This window comes from Mixophyes fleayi, chromosome 6, assembly GCF_038048845.1.
Source record: "Mixophyes fleayi isolate aMixFle1 chromosome 6, aMixFle1.hap1, whole genome shotgun sequence".
Classification (NCBI taxonomy): domain Eukaryota; kingdom Metazoa; phylum Chordata; class Amphibia; order Anura; family Limnodynastidae; genus Mixophyes; species Mixophyes fleayi.
In genome coordinates, this window is record NC_134407.1 from 76849337 (window position 1) to 76875860 (window position 26524).

Below are 26524 nucleotides of genomic sequence, written 5' to 3' on the forward strand. Positions count from 1 at the left end.
CTATGATTGCAAAGCGATGTCATACCTCAAACACTAAAAAAAAGCTTTTGAAAAAATGTTTTAAAACATAAATTATTTAGTCTCAAAATTGTAATGAAAATAAAATATATTAAAAAAATCTCCCGGCTACACATGATTGGTGTCCACATAGACAGCTTTACAAATAAAGGCGTTTCTGTGTAAAATAATTCGTCTTTTGGCACACAGGTCAGGGGCAAAAATACACTCAGACATGGGCAATAAATAGAATGACGCTCAACCCTATTTTTAAAGCAGAATGTGTTTTGCTAACAAATGTGACAATGTACTTTAATTTCACCTCCTGATGGATACAATGATGCGTCGTTATGTGTATTCAGTCGGCGCAGACATCAGGAATATTTTAGCCTTTCTTTAATATTTCACATGTGTGAATATTTTAATCTCAGACCGACCCCGGGTAACACTAATCTGGTTTAGAAACTCATCCACATTGAAAAGCTGCGGTCTCTGTCTCTGTTTGTGGTATCAACACACATAAAGCCGATTTCCTGATTAAAAAAAACAACGCTTTTATCTGGTCCTTTTGACTGAAAGTTTGCTTCCAAATCAAGATATACAATTATCGGAGGGGAAACAAAGACTTCAGTGTGGACTCCCCGCAGGCTGGAAAACAGGGCGAACACCCGGATTTGTTTTCCCTGCTCATTCCGCCCTTCTGATGAGCCCTTACGCTAAATATCTACATTTATTTTATCGAAAGGTATATTAGTCAATTAAGAAGGTATAAAAAAAATTATGCTTTTAATATACTAGCAATTTAATATCTAAATTACAATTTATACAATTTTCTATTCTATGTTAAAAAGGAAAAAAAAAAAACAGTATTAAAAATGCTATCAAACCGAAAGTAAATCACAACGATTTCTAGAGTACTACACATTTCCTGAAATCAAACTATATTTTTGTTACATTTTAATAATGGAAAACATTCCAAAGTAAAAATAATTGGAATTGAATTATTTAGGTTAATATTTTATTTTCCGAACCCGGGTTCTCTAATTAATTCCATCGTCGTATATTGACTTTTGTAGCAACTAGTAGACACCATTATTTATCAATAAAGTAGAATAAAAAGAATCAGTTTAACAGCTGGCTGTTAAAAGGTTCAAATATAAATGTAACAAACGTTAGCGTATTCTATAAAAGGAGGCTTATCCTATTAAAATAGTACAGATATGTATTTTTAGAAGCTCCTAAGAAAATTAGAAAAACTAAATTTTACTAGAAAACAACACGATTTCGCCTTCCCTTCACCTGACTTCATTATAAAGTGAAAAGTCGATGAGTTTAATTAAAAATCATTAAATAAAAATCTATTTTATTTTCAGCCAAAGCAGTATAATTCTGCTTTGGATATATATGGAGAGGATCAATGTAAACTAGGGGGAAAAAATAAAATGAGCTAATTTATTGTCCTGATTAATTGTTTCTACTTAAATGTAAAATGCTAGCGAGTGAAAAAAAGCTAAAAAGAGCGTTTCCTGAACGAAACGTCATTGCTTCTCTTCCTTCTTGAATTAATATTAAATACACGTTGCGAAATCAGTCACTGCTTGTTTATAAAACTCGGGAGCAACATACTAATATGTATATTAACAAAATAAAACATTGCCAAGCATATTTAAAATTAGCAGTTGAAATTTTTAATTTACTATCTATCATATATATATATATATATATATATATATATATATATATATATATATCTCATCATCTCAATCACACACACGATGGATTGATTTCTAATTTCAGACATATGTAGAAGTGTGATGTGATCCTACTTTTTTCACTGCATGATTCTACTGTTATTCTACCTTTCTCTCCCAAAAATATATAAAATAATTTTATCAATATGAAATATCTTCCTTTTTACCACACATTAAAAAGTGCAACGAATTGCTCATACTTAGACAATCCGTCGCTCTTTAGAATTTGACTAGTTAAAAAAAAATATTTTGCAAATTGGTGAAGTGTTTATTACGATTTAAACTGTGTATGGTAGCAGACAAAACGACTATATAGCAATAAATATATAGATATGAAATAATAATTAAAAAATTACAATCACCTACCTACAAAGTGTGTTGTCTTGACTCATTTCTAGCAATCCAAGAAAAAAAATGAAGCAGGGGGGGAAGGCTTGAGAAACACAGATCTGTACAACAGGGTGGGGGAACGGTTCCTGATCTGCCAGATTCCTCAGCCGCTTTTATTGTTGTTACCAGAAAGGGGAAGTTGGCCTTGATTGCTGCGTGGTCACTGTACAGATCCTTTGTGCTCTGGTATTATTTTATTTGAGATTTGTATTTTTTTTTGTTGGTGTCTTAAGCTCAGGGGTCTCTCTCTACCTGCCTGCATGGAGTAAATCCATTCAATTAGAGCAGAGGCTGCTGGTAGCTGTATAATCACAAATTTATGGCTGTGTGACGTATCTCCTCTCCCACAATGGAGTCCCAGTGACATTAAACAGAAAATTGATGAGAGAGAAGCGAAATTTAATCTCTTTCCCCCCCATCCAGGCATTTAAATGTTGTTTTCTTTCCCTGGCCTTTAACTCTTCACATGCCGGGCTGCCCAGGCAGTGGGGTAGTTATGCCACTCTGGTATAGAAAGGGTTCTCCCCCCCTGTACCTCTCTCCCACCATTACATACACACACACAACTGTGCACTGACATCCAAGTCTTTATTGGGTTATATGCACTTACCTTGGCTAAAGAGACAGCATTAAGTCCATAGAGAAAGCATGCATGCCCCTCCAACCCCCCACCCACCCCATGGTGCAATGCCAGCCCTCTCCCCACCCTCTCGCCAGGCCAGTCCCGGAGCTCATGCCCCGCAATGCCTCGGGAAACAGGAGCGTCTTGTGAACATGGCAGCCACCATGTATCGGATCACATCCCCCGGGGGTCATCAGATCGTTGCCGTTCTCCGGTGCGCTGTGCCCTGAGGCAGAGACTTTTCTTAAAGAAGCCGCGCACTATTCCCTTCCAAGCTCCCGAGGCCGCTATTGTCCATCATGCCTGCCAGGCACCGCCCTAGGGCGTGGCCTCCCAAGCTCCGCCCTCACACTAAACCGGTTTGTTAGCTAGGGAATTATTTGTATTGAGGAAGAGAGATAAACATACCAGGGTCCCTACTGTAAGGAGAATCTGTAGACATTTTAAATTCCTTAAGTGCATATAACACAGATGTAGCACTTCAGTGTAATAAAGCAAAATATTCACACATTGATTTAGTTTACAGCTACATTTAATTGGAAGAGTGATTATTAGTACTAGTGTACCCTAGTGTGTTTGTATGTGTGTGTGTGTGTGTGTGTGTGTGTGTTTCTGTGGTAGATAATTTAAATTGGGGCAGGGATTGATGTGAAAAAGTAGGTATTCTCTGTACAGTGCTGCGTAATATGATGGACGCTATACTATATAAATAAGTAATAATAATGATAATAAGAATTACCATTTGCTACCTCTATTAAATAAGACAAATCTCCATTAAGGACTTTTTAAAATATGGTACAATAGCAGACATGTCATAACCGGAAGCAACCAGTCAGATTTCAGGTTTGATGACCCTTATGTAAATTAAACTAATGAAAGCTAATATATGAGTAGTTTCAAAGGGTTACAGCACATTTCTGTTATTTGCAGCATATTATTGAATATGCCTTTTTGTATATAAAACAGATATGCATTATGGTCATTTTATTAAAGAAGCTTGGGCACAGTCTACTCATTCACACAAGGGTTATAAAAACATTTTATTGCATTCTGGATGGAACAGAAAAATGCTGCTAAAATGCTGTAGATTTCTGGTGATTGATCCACTGGCGATACCAGTGGCAGATCCAGGGAGTGACTGGGGTCCCCTCCAGCACTGCTATTTGTACCTAGCACCATAGGGCCTGAATTATTAAGGAGGGCAAAGCAAAACAAAGCACTAAGTTTTCTCATGGACAAACCATGTTACAATGCAAGGGGTGCAAAATAATTTATTATTTTGCACATAAGTTAAGTACTGGCTGTTTTTTAATGTAGCATACAAATAATTGATAGCTTTTTTTTTACACTGAAATTTAAAGTTGATCTAGGACATGCCCTATACCAACTATCAACCTGTCCCCACATTTTAAATTTACCTCCCCCGCCAATGCAACATCGTTTTGCCAAGGTGCATAGTTCTAAAGTTACTCCTTTATTATGCATTGCTCTCCTTAATGACTCAGTCCCAGAGCATTTTGCTCTGAAATACCCTTTGAGTGTTAGGTGAGTCAAGTCATGTGACTGGCCAAGGCAGGAAGGTTGATCAGGAACATGATTTAGGCCGAGGTGGGAAGGATGACCTTTGTTATATGACTAGCTGAGTGAAAGGGGCTTGGCATTGTCCTCCCCCCACTTTATACAAAGTTCTGCCCCTGAATAGCACCAGAGCTGGATTAAGACACTATAGGGTGCCAAGCAATTTGTTCCCCTCCCCCTCCTCCAGGGCCATCTTTTCCATTGGGCATGATGGGCAGCTGCCCGGGGGCCCTACGGGCAAGGGGGCCCCATAGGCATGGCTCTTAATGAGAATAAATAATCCTGCAAAAGAAAAAAACCTGCAAAAAAAACCTACAAGGGTCACTGAGCAAGTACATCTATCTATCTCTTTTACTATATATCTATATCTATATCTATATCTGTATATGTATACATCTATATATCTATATCTATATCTAGGGGCCCTGGTGTACTGCTTTGCCCGGGGGCCCATAATGTTGTTAAGATGGCCCTGCCCTCCTCCAGTGGTGGATCCAGGGGGGCGATCGGGGCTATTGCGTTTAAAACACAATCAGAGTGGCTGGGCAGCACACTCTCCCTGCTTGTCTCTACCGAACGGGCCTGTCAGAAGGGGATGGGGACTAAATCACCCACACCCCCCGTAAAATAAAATTCTAGATCCGCCCCTGCCTTCCTCCAATACCAAAATGCCTCTCCCATGGTAATCCCCTGTACTTTTCCACCATACTACTCTATTTACTTACCCCTGTTGCTTACATCTTTGTCAGTAAGTTATTATAATCAAGTGTTGTATGAACAACATGTGCATTTTAACACAGTGACCAAATTTCTCCTGTGCCTGAATCTGACTGTCATTTCCACCTACACTAATGTAAACATTATGGTCCTGATTCATTAAGGAAAGTAAGGCAAAAAAAGTAGTAAGTTTTCTCCTGGACAAACCATGTTACAATGCAAGACGTGCATATTAGTTTATTATTTTGTATACAAGTTAAATACTGGTTGCTTTTTCATGTAGCACACAAATACTTGCTAACTTTATTTTTACACTGAAAATTAAAGTTGATCTAGGACATGCTCTAACCCAACTTTAAATCTGTCCCCACATTTTAAATTTACCTCCCCCTCCAATACAACATCGTTTTGCCAAGGTGCAAAGTTACTCATTTTTTTGCTTTACTCTCCTTAATGAATCAGACACTATATTTCTAAATTACGATGTTGCACTTCTCCAACATTTCCCCTCTTTTAAGGATTTACAAATGACAATTGGACTTAAAAGTTGCCACTTTTATCATTTCTTGCAAATTTGCCATTTTTATCAGTCAGTACAACTGAAAAAATTACCCTGCTCATCTAGGCAGGGGTGCACGCAGGGGGGGTTTCTGGGTCTCCAGAAACCCCTTCCCTCCTCTAACGAAGTGCCCCATATAGTGGCACTGTACTATATAGCAGTAGCGGCGCTGTCAAAGAAGCGTCCTCGGCGGTGCTATATTGTATACAGCACCGCAGCGGAAGCTACTTTGACAGCACCGCGGCTGCTGTATAGTACAGTGCTGCCGAAACGGAGCTGCAGCGCATATGCCCGCGCATTTTTTTTTTTTTGTTGGGTGGGGTGCGTGCGCCCCTGCTAGGAATACCAAAAACTTAAGTGGGAAGAGGACTTTATAGAGCCTTTGGAGATGTCAGAGTTTTAGTCCATAAAACTCAAATTTCAAACTAGCACAGACTTGGAATGGCCCAATTAGAACCCAGACGTCAATGCCATTGAAAATCTCTGGAATGACTTAAAGATGGCTCTGTATAGTTTGATGGACCTTGGACTTTTTTGCAGCGAAGAGTGGAATAGAATTGCAAAGTCCAGATGTACAATGTTGATAGAGTCTTGTTCAAAAAGACTCACTGCTATAATAAAAACAAACGTTGCTTCCCTAGCCTCTCTGTCTGTGTGTGTTCTCTGTACAGCGCTGTGGAATTAGTGGCGCTATATAAATAAATGATGATGATGATGCTTCCACAAAAAAGTAGTTTAGGGGTGAGCACAGTTATGCAACCAGGGTATTGTAGACTTTTTATTTTCACTTATTTTTCTTACAAATTGTCTATTTGTTTTCACTTCAGTTTTGTTGGTTACAAGGTACATTAAAGGTGGAAAAATGTCTGACGTGATTTCTCTTGATTTTAGGCTTCACATCACAAACACCTGCAATTTCAATAAGTGTGTAGAGTTTTATATCAACTGTATATATATTACACACACCTAAATTATTTAGGTACACCAGTCCACACCTAATGGACCTTGTAATAAAATTTCTCTACTACAGGCATGAATGTGAAAAAATCACTGTGTGTCTCACATCAGTGTGTTGGATGACCCTGCTTCTTTTACTATCTCACACATAATCAGTGGCTTCCTGTTTGCTTCCTTTTCCACTCCACACACCATGACACAGCCAATGTCACATGAGGCCCAGTCCTCAATAACATAATCACACAACTGGACAGATCACTGCTTCACACAAGATGAGCACAATTATCTCATGAAACATTTTGCACTGCGGGGGACCCTGCTCCTTCTACTAACTAACCCTCAGTCTGTAGCTTCCTGCTTGCCTCCATTCCCTTCCTCACATCATTACACAGTCCCTATCACATCCAACCCTGAGCTCACAAGTGGACAGTTCACTGCCTCCCACAAGATCTGCAAATTCAACTCCTGAATACTTTACGCTGCTGTAAACACTCCAATGAATTAATCTATTCTTGAACATTTGAAAGTAGGGTATCCATGGAAAACCAGGAGATGAATAATAATAATCATATTATATATAATATTTGTATAATAATAAACAACTCAGTGATCTCAAGTGAGGGTGAAAAATAAACCCTTGCTCCATTCTGTTCATATGGACTTAGGAATACCTCTTTTTCCTACACACATTTGACAAATAGCCTGAAATGAAGGAAATAAATATGTTTTCCTTGCCACCAAATTGACAAAAGATTTATAACCCAAACTAATATTTTATATTTTGCTAGATTGAACTTGTCTTCTACTTAAGGTTCTGCTCAGTGGTCAAAGTGGGAATATAGAAGTGGCTGTATGGAAAAGTAATGGAAAATGTAAGTGAAAGGAATTTGAGAATAGGAATAGGAGGATTGGCGGTATGGCATACCACTGTATGCACCCCCAGTTCAACCACAGGTTCTGCTTTAAAAAGGTATCTAAACATCTTAAACCTCTCTTATGTTTTCTCTAGTACGGTGTCACATTCAATAATTTTACTGCATACAACTATCTCTACATGAAATTACATTTTGACTGTATGTCTTGTGTTCTTAGTTATTAGTGGCTTTTTCATAGAGGCACCAATGACCGATAGCACTGGATGCCAAGTTTTTGGAGAGGATGGGGAGCCTCATCTGGGCCCTCCTCTGGCTTGGTGTCTGGTGTGTTCCCACCATCCTCTTCCTCGCTGGTCCTGGCATGTGGATTCTGTGCTTCCTCACCCCGCTGCTGCCTCACTCTCCTATAGCAGCGCATTGCATGGGGGAATAGGGAATTTGAACATGGGGTCATGTGACCACCAATGTCACAAGCCTGACAGTTTTGAACTGATCAGAGCCAATATAGCAGTGCTCTGTGCACAGTTCAGTGCCAGCATATTAGGTTCATTTTGTACCTATGCTTCAGGATTCCCTGTGACTCCTTGTGGCTGATCCTTGTGTATCAAACCTGGAATATTGATATTCCTCTTCGGCTTAAGATTCTGTAGTACTACTGGTTCCTTGCTTATTCCTGGGCCTTCTTGTCCCAGCTCTACTACTGTCTTCTGTTTTTGGCGATTTGCAGTCTGACTGTGTACCAGACCACGACTAGTTGACCTGTCTTCTTCTTACCATTCTGGCACCAGCTTGTCACATCTTGGGGGCAGAACAGAGGTCCACTACCAGTGGACACACCAGTGGCCAAGCCCAATTCTCTTTGCCGGGCCCCTGGTGAATACCTGGGGTTCATTAGACTCCGTGCCTCTGTTTCTGCTAGGTGAAACCCCTCTGGTACTGGTGGTGTGCGGTTACTTACTTGAAAAACATGTTGTAATGCCGTACCCGTTCATTGTTGCCCTAGTTTTCTTGCCACGGTGCACCTCATACTCCAGCCCTACTGCTGCATCTCAGGTTGCCACTTTCTGGTGTCATCCCAATATCCGGGGACCCTTCCATGCTTAGGATCTACGCTACAGTACTGTGCAATTCGGTATCATGAAATAAAATAACTTAAATATTCAGGTAGACCTATTAAACTTCCCATGACAAGGCACTCTGACTCACTTGAGTTTCAATTACAAATCACAAGACTACATCTACTTTTCACTGTGGGGACTCCTTTCCTCTAGAGTAACTGACTGCCTAGTTGTAGTGCTCCTCTCATGTTATGGGGGCCTTTACAAAGGGTCTGTCTTACAAGGGAAACCTACTACCCTAATTCAGCTCCTGCTATCCAGCTGCCTCTGTAGCGACCCCGCTTCCCTCACAGTATGGGGACCTTTACAAGTGGGCTCCCCACACGGTCTTCTCTCACAATACAATTGGGGCTGTATATTCCCCCTTAAGGGGTCATTAAATTTCACCTCTTGGCTCTGCTGCGCACCGGCTATTATAACTATGGGTAGTAGGGACTTAACTGAATGCCAGCTAGCAAAGGGGAATGGAGACTAGTATACACAAGAGAATAACTAGGAAGGTTAATAGTTGTGGCTGGTAGCAAGCAAAGAACACCAATATGTAAAAAGTCAAAGGTCAGGACGGGCAACGAGCAAGAAAATCCAATAAGCCAAAGGTTGAGACAGGAAGCATACAGGGAATTCCAAAAATCAGGCAATAGGTCAGGCAATAGTTGGCAGATGCTGTCCCCGCACTTCCACTTTGTGCCGGAGACGGCTGCCTCCTCTTCTGTGCACTCTCGTCCCATTGTCTAGCAAACGGGATGCTTTCTTTATTTTCCGCCTGATGCTCTGCGCACGTATGTGCAGTAGGAGCCGCGTCCTGTCGCTTGGTAACAGGATGCTCCCCAGCTTGTCTCTCGGTGGTCAGCTCTGTGACCGCCGAATTATGCTCTGCCCAATCAGGGCTGACCGACTTGTATTTATAGAAACCTCTGGCACCACTGGGGTGCCAGAGTATTGGATCACTTCCTGCTCCAGCATTCTCCTTGTGTTACCTGCAAACTGCTCCTGCGTTATTACCCCCTGATTGTTTGACTACACCTGTTCACATCCGACACTGCGCTGCTGACTGTCTCTGAGAACCTCGACCTGCTCACCCTTTGCAGCTAAGTCCATACTCCCTTGCAGGGGTCCCTGGTGAACACCATGTGTGCATTAGACTCTGTGCCTCTCTGTCCAGTTGTGATAACACCAGTCAGTGACCACTCCTATATTGCTAATCATGACAACAGTTGAGCAATAGGAGCTGAAGTAGAAAGAGCAGGCTACATGAAGAAGCACTCACTATCACCAGCAGGTAGACTGAGCACTACCTGCAATTGAAAATACTGATGTCCAATCAGATTGCTCCATTGGAAGCGAGTAGGGGCGGATTGGGAACTTAAAGTGGCCCTGGAAAAATTCTGAAAGTGGCCTCATGTAGGCGGGACCAATAAATGGTAGGCGGGGCAAATTGTAGGCGGAGTTAGCACTCTATTAGCCACATCGGTTTTATGCAAGGCAAATGCAATACGCTATGGTAAGCAGAGTCCGTCTATCACAGTTGACGGAGCTAACACACAAGTAGGCAAAGCAAACACAAGTAGACAGAGTCAGCACACCAGTGGGTGGTGTATACACATTAGTTATGTAAGTGGAGCAGCTTAATCCAGCAGCAGGGAGTTCCCAGGGTTAGCATTAATGTAATAATAGTTGGGTCTCCCACCGGATCAAAAAGTCTCCCTAACAATATAAATTAAAAAAATAAAAAGTAAATCACACTGCTTCTGCTGGTGTGTGCCTTAACCCCGAAGAAGAGGTTCCAACCTCCCAATGTCTTCCATTCCTCCCAATCCCCTCTTCTTGGGGTTAGGGATTTCAAAGATAAAAACCACATACTTTTAAATAAAACTGCGATTACTTATACACACAAGCATGAACAATTAAAACATTTTTCTTTTTCAAATTAAATTAAAATACTCCCATGGATGCATCATACATATTGAATTGCAAGGTTTATACTGTTCTGCATGATAATTTAGCCAGTATTAGTGATACAAATACAATATAAACAGCCTCCTAGTGACCGCCATACAAAATAAACAGCATCCTAGGGACTGCCATACAAAATAAACAGCATCCTAGGGACCACCATATAATACAAAGAGCATCCTAGTGACCGCCATATAATACAAAAGTGCATTCTAGTGACCATCATACAATGCAAAGAGTATCCTAGCAAACGCCATGCAATAGAGAGAGCATTCTTGTGTCAGTCATACAATACAGAGAGCATCTTAATGATCCTATATAAAAAAAGAGCACAATACCACCCCCCTGATCATGAATTAACCCCTCCTGAAAATCATTAACTCCAACCTCATTATAAAAACCCTTCATCATTAACCCCTTTATAATCATTAACTCCCTCATCCATATTAATTATTAATCTCCACATCATCAATTAATTCCATTCATATTCATTAATCCCCTAATTACCTCCCTTAATTTCATGAAAAAACCGTATATGTGTGCACCCAGTGTGTCTGTCCCTGTATGAGTGCGGCCCTATCTGTCTGCCCCTGTATGTGTGTGCGAGCCCTGTGTGTCTGCCCCTGTATGAGTGCGGCCCTATGTGTCTGCCCCTGTATGTGTGTGCGCCCTGTGTGTCTGCCCCTGTATGAGTGCGGCCCTGTGTGTCTGCCCCTATATGAGTGCAGTCCTTTGTTTCTGCCACTGTATGAGTGCAGCCCTGTGTGTCTGCCCCTGTATGAGTACGGCCCTGTGTGTCTGCCCCTGTATGAGTGCGGCCAATGTGTGTACTCACCAACTATATGCTGAAGGACTAACAATTATTTTATTCAGGTAGAGAGAGCATAAAAGTCTGTATCTGCAACAGGTTGTACAGTGACAATATTGGGGGGGGGGTTTATCTTCACTTATCAAGTGATTACTTAGGCTGACACTGGATAGAGAGGAGCTAGGGGTTTGTATATAATCTGCATTTATAGTGTACATATGGTGCTAGTGAATATGTGATTCTGTGTGTTAAAATACCTGCTATGTATTGCACATCTTCTTCATATGAGTCAGTCAGGAAGTCAGAGGAGCGGGCCTCCGTTCATCCCACCCCCCTGCGCTGCCACATTAGATCTGCACCTGCGGTGATGTCATCACAGATGGACGCGTAGCTGTCTCCCAGTCAGCAATAGGATGTGATCCTTTGATCACCACCTACCGCCCGCTCAGCGAGTGTCAGAGTGAGGTTTTTATACTGAAGGGGATTCAAAATCCCCGCCTCTAGGTTGTGGTCATGTGACCGCCTCCGGGTGCGGTCACATGGTCCTGAATGTGGAAGTGCGGCTGGACGGAGCGGCGGGGATCAGGTAAGTCTGTGACAGTATGTGATCCAAAAATTACCTCAATGTATGGCAATAAACTGACCAAAATCTATCTAATCTTTATTGGGCATGTTGGTAAACCCAATAGGAAAATGATTGCTATCAACCTCTGCGTGTGGTCATTTGCCTCACAGTGCAGCGATCATGGGTTCGATTTCAACCAGTGATTTATCCGTGTGGAGTTTGTACGTTCTACCCGCTGTTGCGTGGGTTTCGCTCGATTTACTCCCCAGAATCATCAAACTGGTAGACTAGTTGGCTGCTGATAATAAGGATGTATGCAAGCGACAGTGGAGCAGGGACTGATGTGAGTGATTACAAATTCTCTGTACAGCGCTGTGTAATATGATTGGCGCTATATAAATTAAAATAATAATACTTTGAATAAGTTTATACACATTAAGGGGTAATTAAGGGTGTATTTGAAAAGCATTTGCACAAGGTACCTGTTGAACCTTTCTTTACTAAAACTGTTCAATTTCTTTATGACTCTATATCTTTCCCATAGGAATTAACCATTAGCCATAGGAATTTCCCCTTACATGAAAGTTATCTACTTTGATTGCTGAATGAACAGATCTATGACCAGTGTAACCATGCACGTTTAAGCTAGTTGTGAAAGATCTGATTGCCCAGTCATTTAGTCAGATTCAAATGATCACATTTTTGCACACCTATCAATCTCCATCTCATACGCAGAACTGGTCTTTTAGATTTTCATTGTATGATAGCAGAAGCTGAATAAACGGGTGGTCTACCTAAAGGTTACCCAGTTAAAGCATTATCTGTCCAATCTATAATATAAATGTCTAGTGGCGTGTGTTAGTCTGTCTGTGTGTGTGTGGAAAAAATAAAACCAAGCTGCAGCGCCACCTGCTGGGCGGAGTTATACACTGACCTACTAAATTCTTAGTGTGTGTGGAAAAGAAAATTCAGAAAGGGCTGAAATTTGGTATACTAAGATGTTTTTAATTTGTTAATTTAATTTGTTAATTGTTAAAAGTGTTTATAAAGATTTAAAATATATATATATATATATTTCTTGAAGGAGAAGTGACAGTTGGGAGTGGTTGGTGGTTGCCGGGGGTGACAGTGGGGAGTGGTTGGTGGTTGAGGCCTGGGCTATGGCCCAAATGCATGACAAGAACCTTTTTAACACCATAAGTAGCTTGATTTGATTAGAATGCATGAGTATCATGCACGGGTTAACTTGTGTGATTATAATTGACTGTGTGGTAACCATTAACCTCAAACAATTGTAATGCCAGAAACACACAGGATGATAATGCTGATTAGCCCAAGAACCAAGGGTCCACAGGTTGTTGGCCAATTTAGAAGAGGTCCGATGTATCACTTCCAGTACTGTGGACTGTTCGTACCATCAGAAGATGATTAGACAGCCAAGCTCCGCACATTTGTGTTATCTAATGGCGCCTTGACAGATCTGCATTCAGAGGTGGCCACACATTTTGAGATATTCATTAACAGTGATCTGTGAAGGCTCGACGTACAGTGCAGATGTGTCTGAGAAGGGTGGGAGTATGACATTCATCCATATGTGGGCAATTTATTAGTCCACCCAGGCACATAAGGCATGATAAGGCTCTAGAGGCAGTGGGTAAGGTAAATAAGGTTGATGATGTTAAGTGACAAGCTGTGAATAAAGTTATATAATGTAATCTAGAATCTGATACATATCTTAGAAGAGAGATCATATGATACAAGGGTCTTGACCCTTCTACTACCAGAATAAGAGTGAAAGATTGTTCACCAACTGGCTGACCTGTTTAGCCTAAAACTGCTTTTAGGTTAAACAATCTGGAATCTTTATTCCAGACTGTTTAACCTAAAAGCAGCTAAACCGAAATTACTAGTTGTCCTATATAGTGCTAACAATAACATTCACAAATATATAAATGTTTCAGGAGCTTATCAGAACTGAACATATGTCAGGTAAAGTTTTGATCACAGGGAGAATATTTTTTCTACAGACATCAGACTTTGTTTCAGACATCAGACTTCCTGTCAGTAACTCCACAGAAGGACACTGCAGCCAGCCTGATCAACCACTAGGCTGACTAGGCTGCAGACTGGGGCGCTGGGTCCCGGGGGGCGCGGCACTGTGGGTATTTTTTTTTTTTTTTCTTCATTTTTTTTTTTTCGGGGTGGGGGAGTGGGGGGCGTGGGGGGGGGAGGTGGAGGGCTCAACGATCAAAAGCATTGGTGGTCAGTGGTTGGCAACACACAGCCAATCGCCAGGCTGCCTGTTGCTGTGCAGCAGACAGGAAGCAGGACGTCTTCACTTCCTATCTGCTGATCTGAGGAGAGGAGCGACGCTGGCACAACTACAGGCAAGTAAAGGGGGGAACTGCCCTGCATATCTATAGGGAGGGGGGGGGGAACTGCCCTGCATATCTATAGGGAGAGGGGAACTGCCCTGCATATCTATAGGGAGGGGGGGAACTGCCCTGCATATCTATAGGGGGGGGGGGGAACTGCCCTGCATATCTATAGGGAGGGGGGGAACTGCCCTGCATATCTATAGGGAGGGGGGGAACTGCCCTGCATATCTATAGGGAGGGGGGGAACTGCCCTGCATATCTATAAGGAGGGGGGGAACTGCCCTGCATATCTATAGGGAGGGGGAGAACTGCCCTGCATATCTATAGGGAGGGGGAACTGCCCTGCATATCTATAGGAAGGGGGGGGGGGGGGAACTACCCTGCATATCTATAGGGAGGGGGGGAACTACCCTGCATATCTATAGGGAGGGGGGGAACTACACTGCATATCTATAGAGAGGGGGGGGGAACTACCCTGCATATCTATAGGGAGGGGGGGGGGGACTACCCTGCATATCTATAAGGAGGGAGAGGGGGCACTGTCATGCATATGTATAGGGAGGGAGAGGGGGACTGTCATACAAATCTATATTGGCTGCCATGAAAATCTATAGGGAGGGAGAGAGGTTGATATGTATGAAGGAGGGCAGAGGAGGGGGCTGATATATGTGACTGGGGGAGTTTTGATGTGACGGGGGGGTGGATAGCTACAGAGTGGAGGTAAGGAAAATAGCTGCAAGGGGGACGGATGCAGGGTGGGAGGTAAAGAAAATAACTGCAGCAGGGGTTAAGGAAAATGGGTGTGGGGGGGGGGGGTGTGGTTAAGGAAAATGGCTGCAGGGGGTATTTAAAAAATAGAGCAGCTTTGGGGGGCAGAATCTCATGATTGTGTGGTGGTCACATGGGTGGTCTCAGCAATCACTAGAATACTAAATATTAGTGAGATGGGGCTGCTAGAGGTTTGTATTTGATTGACAACAAATATTCAGATATTGCTTATATATGCCTGTCCAATGGGGTACTTTTAGCTGGCCATAATGGAGTGTTTTGTTTTAACTAAAGGGCCTAATCATTCAGGGTTTGTTAACATTTTGCATTTTAATACATTTTTGCATTTTCAAAACAGGACGCCAACTTTCCAGAAGCCAGCGAGAGGATAACAAAGTTACAAGAGAGAAGAGCAAGAACAGGTAAGAGACAATGGCACAATCTGTCTAAATTTGAATGCTGGAGAATACACCTGAACATTCATATTCAGGAGTGTTCCTATACACCTATATATTCGGAGGAGGGGGAGGCGCTGCGGCCGTATTAGCCTAGGGCGGCCAGAACCCTTAATCAGGCCCTGTCTCCCATAATGCCTGGGAGACTCCCGAATTTTTCGTAACTCTCCTGGCAGGAAAGCTTCCTGAACCCTGCACGCTCCATTGGTGAAGTGGGTTGGGTGCGGGGCTAATTGTTTCATCCTGATACCGCCCCTGCTATAATAGATCAAAATTGGCATTCTATAGCAAATGGTGGGGCCTAATGACACAATTAGCATGGCCACGCCCCCAAGACACGGACAACTTTGGATATCTCCCAGAGGGATGAGCTCCAAAGTTGCTCTAATACCGGACAGACGGGCTGTCTTTTCACATAGAACCATGGGAACAGAGGAGGAGCTGGTGCGGTGTTTGGGCCCTAGCCAACTTGATCTTTGACTCTTATTGTGTCCAAAGTGAGTGTTAAGAATTTTTATTAGTTTACGACGGCCCTGTCCTGAGGATTTTTAGAGGAAGAGTCATTACTGGTGGTGTAAACTGGAGGGCTAGGAGAGTATGTGTGTAAATTGGTAGAAACAGCAAACTCACCAGCACCTTTTATACAGTTTGGACACAGCCTCACATGGTAAGCCAGACCCCTTGAGCTCTGAGCTATTTTTAGAATCAGGATACCATTTGTTTACACAAACATGGATTTACATACATTGCAAAGCTAACAATATTTACACTTATCTGTGAAATTCTAGAAATGCCTTGATGTCCTGCATCTTGTTTTTAGATGCAGAAATCTAGTAGTAATTCTAATTACATCTTCCTATGACCCTCACACATCAAAATGTCTAATTAGCATGAGACTAGCGTGAGTCCTTTCTTCAGAAGGTGGCAGAATACACATTTCCTCCAAATAAAGGAATTCCCAAGGAAAAGTTGTAAACCCCAAACAAGACATTTGCTTACACCAATAGACAAAGGGCTTTCTAAACAAAGGCTTATTGTATCAGATATATACATCAGAAATAAGGCATTGCCTCTAGAAAGGTTAAAGCAGGTTAAAACAGAAAAAAAAAGAATTTTCTCTCCCTGGTCTCAGAAATTAAAGATTTCCCTTACCAAAATATACACATTATCAAAAATAAGTGCATGTGCAATTATATAAATAAGTGCCCTGCACTATTTCTTTTAAATAAATTTATGCCAGAAGTTATTTATAAGCGATTGAGTCACAGGTAACCTTACTCTATAATTTATATATTTAGATGATTTAAAAATGAATGATATATTTAGAAAAAGAATAGGTATTTAACATGTGAAACTCTTGGAAATAATATTAATAGAGTGCTTCTCTATGTGTGCAAGTGCATCTATTTATCTGCATGGTACACCCACTTCCTGGTCCTTTAAACTGGCCCTGGAAAATTAACCTTTACTGATCTGCAGATCCACCTGAAAAATTGCTGCTTGCTTTAGGCTCCCTTTATATCTTTGATTAATCATGTGAGTGAGGGGACTTTGAGACTGACTTATTAGACCAGAGTGAGATAAAGCTTCCACCTGGGGATGTGTGAATACAAGTGAGGCAGAGAACTGAGAGGGACAATCCTGCAACACCAGAGAGTCAGCTCTTTTTTTTTAAATACTGTTTATTGAGAACATTGAGAGCATAACAGATAAGAGTCACAATAACAGAAACACAGATTTAAGTCAATACATATAATTCAATTTGTAACAGGAATTATATAATGTAAACATGAACATAAACTGACAATGCAAATTTTCACATACAATGGAGAAGGTTTGGTGGGGGGTAGAACAGGGTCATGAGAGGAACTATGTGTGGGACAGGAGGATGGGGGTTGGGGGTGTGGTCCCCATAAGGGCCAAGAGGCAGAGCGCAATTTTTTAGATATAAAGGCAAAGGCCTCAAGAACTGTGAGCCAGGGCCTGGTTTAGAGGTTAGGCAGGGATTGGTGATGAAAGATGGTCTATGCAGCCCATACTACAGAGGAGGTTCTCAGGATACTAGTGATGTGTTCTATTTGATATGTGTGCCACACAAGATTGCACACGGTCGTAATGGAGGAAGGGTGAGGTGCATTCCATGAGGCTGCTATTTGTACAGTGCAGCTCTTGCGATATGTCTACGCAGCTTGTAGTCGTGCTTGGGGAAGCAACATATGTTTAGGATCATGTGGGATTGGTAGGTTAATAACATTTGTGGCATTACTTCTTTCCAGAATGAATGAAGATAAAAATAGCTCCACCAGATATGCAAGAAAGACCCAGGTGGACTGCAATTTCTCCAACAGCCATCCAAAGCATCTGGGAAGATACCGCAGAGTCTGGTTGGGACATTGTACCACCAATAGAGTCATTTGTAGGCATTGATGTGAACATTGATAAGGATTTTACAGCCCCATAATGTACAGTATATCGGTCCATCTTTCAGTCTAAAAGCTTGCTAAAATATGCTTCCCGTTTTATCTGGTGTAGGACCATTTGAGGTGGGAACACGGGAGTTGTAAAATTGAGGGATTTAGAGGCATGGCTGGAGAGCCGAGATTTTCCACTGTAGAGACTGGTCTGCCAAAGAGACATATTTTTTTAGCAGAATAAAAAAAAAATCCAGATATTGTTGGAATTGTCTTTTAGAGAAGTTGGGCATATCTCCAAAGTCAGGAAATTAACGGAAGGCGCCTGCTCTAGGGATACTGTTTAGGAGCAACACACCCGCCTTAGACCATACAGAGGACATGTATAGTGAAAGGCCCGGGCAGAAAGTGGGGTTGCCCCAGAGGGGGGTAATTGGGAAGGGGGATGGGGAGAAGTTAAACTTCCTGTTACAATGAGTCCAAATGGCTAGGAAAGGAGGGTGACCAGGGTGTAAATGAGCATAGGAGCCTTTTAGTTGGGATCAGTAAGAGAAGGGTAAATATTGTTTCACCACCTGTTTCTGTTGCTTCTATGTCCACCCAAACTCTGGTACTTGGTGAGGGGGGATGCCACTGTATGCACAGCACCAGCCAGGCTGCGCAATGGTACTTGCTAGAGATGTCCAGGCACTAGTGGATCTTTGAAGTATATGTGCTTAAGTTTGTGTTTTTTTGCCAGACCAGCTTCTGTAGGGAATAGATAGTCATGGGGGAATTCTTGTGGGCATAGTATGGAAGAGATATAATAATTTTCTAAGAATGTTCATCTTTATTAGTCAATCCACGAGGTACTTAGACCGTTCCGTGATGCCAGATCATTTTAATGTGATAGATGTTTTCCACCTTCTTGGGGGGGGGGGGGGGGGGGGTGACCCCTAGGTATTTATTTGATCGAATTGCCAGCTTAAGTTTTCTTTTCTTTTTAGGGGATAAAAAAAATCTAAAATTTCTGGTTTTGTTGCATTTATCTTAAAGTTTGATATGGCCGAGAAACGTTGGATTTCATTGAACTGGTTTGGGAGTGAGATCAGGTAATTCTGTTCAGTAAGGAACATGTCATCCGCATAGAGGGCTATTTTTATTCCAGTAATGTTTATATTTGATCTAATTTTGTTGGCTAGGAGTTTGGTAGTTAAAACAAAGATAAGGAGGGATAGAAGGCACCGTTTGTTAGGTATTGTGATCTGGCTCTACCAAAACCACATTGCTGTTCATGTCTGCAATACCATATTTCACCACTGTGTTGTTTTACAGTGCTGTTTTGCAGCCTGCTGTAAAATGTGTTGCTTTATGTTTTCTTCTTCAATTTTAGTAGAGTGTTTTGCAGCATGCCAAGCACCGCGTTTGTACTACATGTTCTGCTTGTATGAATAAACACATACACAGACACTACAGCCTTGTCTGGTACTATTAAATTACATCATACTTGCCATCTTTTCCTCGTTGGTTTCAGGGAGATCCTTGGGCAGGTGGGCGTGCGGGGATTGACGAATCACATCACTTTGGCCCCGCCCCCCCACAATATTTGCGTCATTAAGCCCCCCTGCCACTTATCTATTTCAGGGGCGAGAACCGGGGAGGTTGCCCTGCTCTTTTGGGAGGTCTCTCACAAATGCGGGAGTCTCACGGACATTCCGGGAGAGTAGGCAACTAATGAATCTCTAGAGACTGAAGTGTTTTTTATATTTCTGTCTTCATTACTGAAGTCATGTTGTCTTACCTGTCAGTCTTTGATTAAATCTTGGTCTCCATGAAAATGGCCACCTCCATAGGCATCAGTACATGGACATAGGACACAATTTCTGAACTGTGTCATCATGCCACAGATGGAGAAGCCAACCACATCTTGTACTGGCCCAGCATCAGGGAGAATACCAGACTCTTCAGGGAGTGAGGAAGATCACCCCTATTTCGCCACATGAGCTGCCTACACCCATGGATGACTGGATAGAGCTGCAGTCTCTGCTGACATAGTCTGTAGGCGTTTCTCTTCTGCGCTTCCCCTGTCTACTTTTAGGCCGGAGGAGGCTCCAGTACCAGGGAGGGGGGGGGGGCAGCAATGCGCTAGGTCCCGAGAGGAGATGGCCTCTTTGGGGTCATCATAACCGCACACACAGCAGCCATGAAAGCCACTATGTACCTGGGGGGAGACCGGTCTCTGCCACACCCCCTCTGTCCCGCTGGAATCAGGACAGTTGGGAGGTATGTTATTACTCATGGGGAGGAGGAGGAGGGGGAGGTGCACCCAATTACCAGGACCAAGGCTGTGGGGTTGTGGTAAAGAGCCAAGACACCCATAAGGAATCTGTCTTGGAGATGAGAGCTTTCATCATGTAAGGACACCCAATGCAGTTTAAGGTCTTCTCTGTGTCTCTGTGAGGACGAGAGATGGTAACATACTCATTTAAATAGTGAATTATGTCAATAATCCTCCTGGCATTATCTTCATCCTGTCAACTGGGGTTGAGACCCACTTGATCCAGGTGGATCAGGTCCAGCAGGTACATATTCAGCAGGTGAGCCTTTACTTCTTCAGGGTGACTGACATCTTGGCCCTTGTTATGGTGTAATCGAAGGTCACACCCTCCAGGAATGAGTTTAAAATGATGGTGAGCTTGGGAGCTAGAACACCCACCAGCAAATTTCAGGGATACTGTCCAAAGAGTCAGCTCTTATGTCAAGTGATACTAGTGCCACATGTAACTGTTATGTGGTTGAGAGTAAAGTTGGAAGATTTAATAAGGGACTGTGAATAAAGAACCTCATTAGCGTTTCAGAATTTTGTAGCTCCTTATTTAGATATGTAATAACTAAAATCCAAATAAATAATTAAAATAGCAATAAATAATGAAGACGATTTAGTTCATCCAAATGAGATGGACTGGCTCCAATTCATTTCATCACTGTTAACTGTACACTGCAGCATCTGCATCACTTGTACTAAATCTGTATGTACAGGAACACCTGTTTGCTAAAATTTAACCCACAGACGCCTGAGAGGATACTTGAGCTACAGTCTGGTAGTTAACCCAAGGATGCAGCAAGATAGGAATTTAGGATAACACACTACCACCATTCCCCAGACACAGGGCTTACACCTATAAATGTAGTTTAACTGAAAGGTGCAAAGTATAAGTATAGGATGAGACGTAGGGGTAAATTTATCAAGCTGCAGGTTTGAAAAAGTGTAGATGTTGCCTATATTAACCATTCAATTTCTAGTTATCATTTATTTAATATAGTCTACAAAATGACAGCTAGAATCTGACTAATTGCTATAGGCAGCTTGATAAATTTACCCCCTAATCTCTGCCATCTCAGAGTTGGTGGAAAAATCAAGCCCTTTAAAAGGGAGAAAAGCAGGATATGCCGCCCCCCACTTCTTGCCTCTAAGTGCACCCTCTCCATTCTTTAATCTCATTCAAATAATTTCGCCCTGCAAAATATATTCTCATTGTGCACACTTTGCCGCTAATCTGTACTCACCTAGTAGCAGCACATTTCTACCTAAAGACATCCATTGGTGAAAAGGTTACCACACCAGCAGATGTGATGGGACTGATATAAGAATATAATGATAGAAAATACATTATAATTATAAAGTTATACCCCATAGGTCATTGTTTGAAGTGGAGGTGTATACAGTGATTTGCCATACTGCTACTTTTCCTACTGCCTTCATTGTAAAACTATCAAATTCCATTCACTCACATTATCCATACCGTCACTTCTAAATTTCCATACCGCCACTTTTAAATTTTCACTTCAACCACTGCTATAGATTATAAAATGGTGAGAATTACTCTCTTACCTCTTTCTCTGTTTGGTAATATTCAAACTTTCTTTATTACTGTGCTTGATCCCAATTGTAAAGCACTGTGGGTTATGGTGCTATATAAATAAATGTTCATAAAAATTCTAATAATGACTATATAGCACCAGCATAGATTGCTGCTCTACATAATAATAAGAAGCATAGGATGATAAATATAGAGATATGCAAAGAATATAAAGGGCCATTTACTAACCACAAAATATCTGTAAATATGCAAATCTGCTGCCCATTTGACTGCCTTGCGCATACATAAGCAGGTCGCCCATTTCACACTATTGGGAAGAACGCTTTGTATGACCATTTACGGAAGATTACAGGTTTGCGATGGGAATATGCATGGCAGGATAATTAAATACACTCATGGCTGCTTCTTTTCTAGAGTAAATGAACAATTAAGTTAATCCTCTGCTTGTACATTCCATACCATTTAGGAAAGGGTCATTAAAGGACATCAAACATCTCAAGTATACTGAACAATGACTTATATTGAAATAAATATGGATTTCTTTTACTGAGTTATAAGTATGCTGCTTCCAGAGTTTTCTTTAGTTAAATATTATAATTTTGTAATCTAACATTAGTCTAACATTCCTCAGCCTTCAAAGGGGCCGCACAGAGGAAGTAGGGAGAGCACGGTACACTCCTTCGTCCTCCGAGTATGCAGTGTGACCTCCTAGCATTGTGCAAAGGAGGTAACGGGATGCGGAAGTCAGCTGCTCCCATTCTGGTAAGATCAGGAGCAGCCTGCTGGGGTCCCGCAGGCTAAAAGGGTACCCTGCCTAAATATGCCTATTTCTCAAGTATCGCATCACCACTTGTACTCTATGGTGTTAACAGAACAAAAGCATTTAAAACATTTTCATTTAATTATTAAAAGAAATAAAATAGTGATTTTTGTAAAAAAAAATAATTTAATTTGTGGAACCGAAAGCGCAAATCTAGGCTTTCTGTTACACTGCGCAACTACAGAGACTGGCAAAACAGTAGGTTAGCTCTTACTGCTGCAGGTTACTATCACCTGGACAAGGTGAGTAACACCTGGTAATATGTTAATAACAAATGCAGGCACCAAGTCATTTTTTCTCTCTCGTCTTGATAAGTGAGGTGATAATAATAAAAAGGCTCCATAGTTATGCCTACTCTCTCAGAATTCCTGGAAGACTATCAGATTATTTGGGCAGCACGGTGGCTAAGTGGTTAGCACTTCTGCCTCACAGCGCTGGGGTCATGTGTTTAATTCCCGACCATGGCCTTATCTGTGTGGAGTTTGTATGTTCTCCCTGTGTTTGCATGGGTTTCTTCCGGGTGCTCCGGTTTCCTCCCACACTCCAAAAACATACTTGTAAGCTCTCATGAGCAGGGCCCTCTTTCCTTGTGTGCTCCTTCTACTGTTCCTTCACCCTCTGTACCTCTTGGCCTGGTTTGCTAGCCCTGTTTTCCCTGTTTTATTAAGCTTCGGCCTTCTTCTTGCTGATTTCTACTATCCCTTTCACTATCTGTCAGATATAATCTGATTTGCTTTACCCTGTCACCTGTGTTTGTATATATTTGTGTATCATGTTGTGTCTTGGTTCTGTTTTCTGTATATGTAATGTACGGCACTGCGGACCCTTTGTGGCGCCTTATAAGTCAAAGATAATAATAATAATAATAGTAGGTTAATTGGCTGCTAATAAAATGGCCCTAGTCTCTCTTTCTCTCTCTCTCTCTGTCTGTCTGTGTGTGTATGTTAGGAAATTTAGACTGTAAGCTCCAATGGGGCAGGGGCTGATGTGAGTGAGTTCTCTGTACAGCACTGCGGAATCAGTGGCGCGATATAAATAACTAATGATGATGATGATGATGATTTGGCTAGACTTCTTAGAGAGCAGGCCAAGCTACTCACTGACCTACGTCTTGTCTTGTCACTAGATCAGGGTTGTCCAACCCGCGGCCCACGGACCGCATGCAGCCCAGCATGCCTGTAAATGTGGCCCAGAAGGAGTTTGGGTTGTGGCAAGGGGGCAGCACTGTTAATGGAAAAAAAAAATCCTGCAAAAAAAAAAGAAAAGAAAATACTTACCTTGCGGTCACGTCAGCTGGTACTCCGGCTCCCTCCCTTGTCTCCTCCTCCGTGCGGTGCTCGAAGTGAATGTCGGGCGTGATGTCATCGCGCCCAACATCCATTGCGGAGCGCAGCACAGAGGAGTCACCCACGCGAGAAGAACAATCAGCAGCACAGAATTGGAGAAAAGAAGAGAAGAGGACAGGAGAACAAGCCGATTAAAAGGTAAGTTAAGGAGAATTTTTTTTATTATTTCAAGGGACGCTGACCAGTGAATAAAAGTCACCTGGTCCTGGAGCATCATGGACCTTATCTCCCTGCTACATACTTCTACTTGTAATACTAATGGGGCATTATATATTATTCTCTTTGGCCCATTATAAGTTTGTATCCTTTAACTAACATAGTGGTGTAATTAGCAAAACAGGTCACAATTTGGGGTTACAGTGATGTATATGTCAGGTACCGCAGGCCTGGTCAGGGGATCCTGATATACAATGCCTGGCTTAAATGCACCTTATAGATATTGCATCGAAACAATACAAAAAGTGATTATAGTATAATAACTAGAGAGGAATTCTTGAACATGGCGATTGAAAGGTAAGTATAGGGGGATTTGAAAAAAAAAGTGATATATATATAATATATATATATATATATATATATATATATATATATATATATATATATATATATATCAATCACTTTTTTTCTCATATATATATATATATGTTAACTATGTTTTCTATGGTTTTTTGGATGATCAGCTATCGTTATTGCTAGTGTATCTTATGTGCGGCCCAAACCAACTCGTCATCTTCCAATGTGGCCCAGGGAAGCTAAAAGGCTGGACACCCCTGCACTAGATAATGCGAAGGGGCGGGGCCATCACATCTACCCATTCATTTTTATACCTGGCTTCCTCATCTTCTGGAAGGCAGATATACAAAGTAGACAAGTATGATTAAAATATTGCATGGGAATAGCTGAATATCCAGTTACCTAGATAAATAGTTACAGTTCATTTCACATACTAACTTGACTGTTAGTTAAATCCAGCTAGATGGTGCAATATAATACATTGTCAAAACTATGTTGTGCTGAAGGGGATAAGTTTAAAGTGCGTGGAAAGGTTTAGAGTTATCTTAGCTCAACTCTAAACCACAGTTTTAAAATAAAGCAGCCCAGTATTTGTGTGCTACATGCAAAATCAGGCACTATTTTGCCTGCATTAACCATATATTGCATTTAAATCCCATTTAATGTAACATGGGTTTACAAGGGAAAATTTGCACCCTTTAGTTGAATTTATCCCTAACTGTATTTCTAAATGAGGTCCAAAATGCTTAAAGACGTCTCATTCTGCATGCTTACGAATCAGCAATGGTTTGCATCATGTGTATTTTGGTTTGCAAAATATTGTCTATTTAATATACAATAGAAGACTGGTGCCCAGGTTATAGAACATCACCTTTTGTGTCCAGTCCCTGTGCACCACTTTTCATAAATAGCCCTCACTGTTAGAGGCAGCAATAATTCCACCTATCAGTAATGGAACTTGCTGATCTGTATGTGTAGCCTGAGATATGCTCCATTCTATCGGATATGAGTAAACCGGTATGACTTTGATGTTTACCCAAATAAATAAAAGATTTTGCAATTCTATGAATAATCTTGGAATATGTAGTTCTCCAATAGTCACGGAGGTAATATCAATATGAACTTTGTTTCTCCAAACATCATAATACTTCAGTTAAGTATTGTTTGGAATAGTGTGTATATGACTCAGCAATCATACGCTCTGTAATATTGATTGTCTAGGATGTGAGGAGGACCATCAGGGACTAATTTACGTCATAGATCTCTGTAGGGACAATAGTGACATAAACCCAGCACCATCCTCTATCCACACACATTATATTCTTTAGCTTTGCTTGGCCTGTCACAGAACAGAATATAGTGACAATATTCCACAGTCAGATAAACTAATATGAGATTATTTTACTTCTTTGCTACGTTCAGGGTAAAAGATGCCTCTCAGTTCAGGTCTATGTTGACCAATATTAAATCTGTCCCTGGTGGTAACACAAGCAGATGATGTTGTTGGTGGTGGCTCTATGGAAAAAGAGGTGATTACCCAAAGATAGATATCCCCTTTAATTATAAAACTAATCTGGTTACATAAAACAAGGATTGTTAAACATCTCAAAGATGCTTTGTTTTAAATGTATTACTAAGTAAAGCTAAAAAAACATGTAATTCGGGGGATTTCAATGCAAAACAGAAAGTCTCATCAGAGCCTCGTATAATGTGCGCCTGTGCATACTTCCGGGTATTACGGTACCTTCATGAGGTGCGTGCAAAAATTAGCAAAAGCGCATAGTTGTAATGTCCGGGAGACTCACAAATGTTTGAGAGCTCTCCCAGACTCCTAAGAGAGCAGGGCAACCCTGTTTGTTGGTGAAGTCGGTGAGGGTGGGATTAAATGTGTCATCCTGGACCCGCCCTCTGTTGTGATAGGTCGAAATTGTCAGCGTTTGACAGGGGACGGGGCCTAATGACGCAAATCTCGTGGCTACGCCCCCATGACGGAGCCACCTCCAAAATGACGTGATTCACCGCAAATTGCGTCATTTTGACGAGCAAGTCGCCCTATGCGGGATACTTGCCTGTTATCCCGGGA

General features: G+C 41.7%; 1 protein-coding gene across 1 annotated transcript in view; it reads right to left on the reverse strand.

The window, feature by feature from the left end:
• Nucleotides 1–2734, reverse strand: part of BAHCC1 (BAH domain and coiled-coil containing 1) — a 108434-nt gene extending 105700 nt beyond the window's left edge. The window contains exon 1 of the mRNA XM_075216884.1: nt 2115–2734. The gene's annotated coding sequence lies outside the window, so the exon portion shown is untranslated. The remainder of the gene's footprint in view (nt 1–2114) is intronic.
• Nucleotides 2735–26524: the final 23790 nt, after the last annotated feature.